Source organism: Columba livia, chromosome 23, assembly GCF_036013475.1.
Source record: "Columba livia isolate bColLiv1 breed racing homer chromosome 23, bColLiv1.pat.W.v2, whole genome shotgun sequence".
Taxonomy (NCBI): Eukaryota; Metazoa; Chordata; class Aves; order Columbiformes; family Columbidae; genus Columba; species Columba livia.
The window spans coordinates 3,873,507-3,876,123 of NC_088624.1; the positions used below are offsets into that span (position 1 = coordinate 3,873,507).

General features: G+C 42.9%; 1 long non-coding RNA gene across 1 annotated transcript; it reads left to right on the forward strand.

Annotated features, from left to right (window-relative positions):
* The first annotated feature begins 597 nt into the window (after positions 1–597).
* LOC110363160 (uncharacterized) lies at positions 598–1,507 on the forward strand. Its single transcript, XR_002421075.2, has 2 exons — positions 598–711; positions 1,340–1,507. It is a non-coding gene; the product is annotated as an uncharacterized LOC110363160 (long non-coding RNA).
* Positions 1,508–2,617: the final 1,110 nt, after the last annotated feature.

Below are 2,617 nucleotides of genomic sequence, written 5' to 3' on the forward strand. Positions count from 1 at the left end.
ATAAAAAAAAATAAGCCAACTAGTCTTTCCCTCAGTCTCTGGGCAATTTGCTCTTCTGATTCAGCAGTTTGTTTGGTTTTAATTACAATTATGTTCTTATATGTTTAATTAACCCACTGCTTCTGTTGTTTCTGCCATGATAACAGCAGCACCGAGACACCGCAGAACCAAATGTCTTCCTGAGCAGAAGCTCTGGCAGGTGGGGAAGAAGGGCTGATGGTTTGTGTCAACCCAGAGATGCCAGCAGAGGAGATTCTGCCTTGCACAGTCTCACCATGCCCCTTCCCACAGCAACTCCAACCTTCCTTGGCTGGAGTTCCTTGGTGGAACTTCCTTGGTGGAGGGTGTTGGTCTTTTTGTACAAGTAACAAGTGTTGGGATAAAAGGAAATGGCCTCAAGTTGCACCAGGGGAGGTTGAGGTTGGATCTGGGGAACAATTTCTTCCCCAAAGGGCTGTGGGGCATTGGAACAGGCTGCCCAGGGCAGTGCTGGAGTCACCATCCCTGGAGGGCTGTACAGATGGACATGAGGTTCTCAGGACATGGGGCAGGGACAGGGGTGGGGGAACGGTTCGACTCAATGATCCTGATGGTCTTCTATGATTCCTTGATTTGCAGATGTCCTGTGCTGGGCCTCCACAGCCTTGTGGGAGCTATACCTCCCTCCCGCCTTTCTCTGGAGCAGCAGAGGGACCAGTACTGATGGACAAGGTAGAGGAGCAAGGGCAAAGAGCTCTCAACAGCAACATTGGTCTCATTTGCACCCAGGATGGTTTCATAGAGTTGTGCTCAACTAAGTTCCTTATAGATCCACAGAGTTTCCATCCTTTTCTAGCAGTAACAATTGTTTCCATGAGTGCATGGACGCAGGGATAAGAGACAAAGCACTATGGATGCAGGAGAAAGTGGGGACAAGGAAAGGGTAGACAGGATTACAAAATCATAGAATCATTTTGTTGGAAGGGACAAAATACACAAAATACACCCTGGCCCATTTATGCTTCTAGATTACATTTCTTGGTTTAAAGGGATTGGCTTTTTGATTGAAGCTGAAGCAAAACTGTACTGGGAACTCTTTTTCATGGGCACGTGGGCATGACCTGCTATGTTTGTTTCCCCTCTGTGTAAAAAACGCAATGGGAGGAAAAGGCTATTTCCTACATTTAAGACAAATTGTGACCATTAATACATTGACATTTATGGGCAGGCAGATAAGAGAACAATTCGCAATGTAGAAAAGTCTTTTAATTATGTTTAATAACCAAAGTGGGACTTAACATTACTTTCTCTAGTTGTACTTAGAATAATTGCGGTGAAAATAATGGATCTTTCTTTTCAGGGAACAAGTAAAAAAGATGAGGAAACAATGAGTAACCTTCGGGCAGGTCCCATGCCAAATCCTTGTTCTGTCTACAACAACAACCACAACAACAACAAATAGAAAACTGCTTACTTTGGCCCGATTCAAGCATTTTTCTCGAGCTGATATTAAATATTTCATCCTCAATTTCAGGCTCACCTTTTGTTTTAATTTATCCAGAGAAAGGATAAATTGATTTCTGCGTCTACATTTTGTTCCAAAAATAAAATGCTCCACCTGCTTCCATGCAAATCCAGAGGCTGCAGATAAATGTGCATGCACACCTTGTTTTACTCCTTTGTTATTAACAAAAGTTATATTCAAGGGCCATGGCTAAGACTGTAGCGGTGACTTTCCTGACTGCAATATTTACCTACTGTATCCTCCTAATGAGCTGCTATCATCATTATTGCTTGTACTGATAACACAGGTCCTATATATGAGGAATGGCGCAGGCACAGAAGAAGAAAACTGATCTTCAACCTCTTCTACCCTTCCCTTGTCTGCTTTTCCTATCCATTTATTCCCATATTTTTCTCTCCTTCTTCTCCTGTGACACCCTTTGGTATAATTAGTGGTATTTGGATAGCTTTAAACACCTTTTATTTGGTTTCTTTCTTCCTCTCTCATTAAGTCAATGAGCTTATTGCATTCATACATTGTGCAGCAAGGAGAATAATTCTCCTCTGCCTCGCACTTTTTGCACAAAACAGGAGCTCAGGTCAAACAATGGCTTTCAAAAAGGTGCATTAACTTCCACAAACTGTTTTCTGACAGGGAAAGAGTGGAAATCTTTTAAAGACGCCAGGGAACAAAATCATTTTCCAAACAGAAATGACATTTTCTTTGGAACTTTCTTCTTTTATCAGAAGCTAGTGGGGAAAAGACCAGAAGATGTGCCAGACTTGTCTGAGCTGAGGTCCAAAAAACACTTGTTCAAGCCAAAGTAAAGTCTCATTAAACTCCAGATCAACAAGTATATTTTAAGTAATCATTCTAGGTGAAGTGCAAACAAAAATAAAAGCGAAGACGGCGGTGTCAGAACCGTCACTCAAACGAGACCAGTGGTTTTGCCCCAGTTCTCCTCCTGCCCCAGTACATGAAGCCTTGTGCTATTTTTTCATCCACCTGAGTGATTTTCCTGCTCTGTAGCTCTCGCTGGCCCTGTTACCCACTGCTGGCTCCTCTTTGCTTTGAAAAACCCAACAAGAAATGCGTTCCACTGTGGGTTCCCAAGAAACCCATGGAGATGAGGCC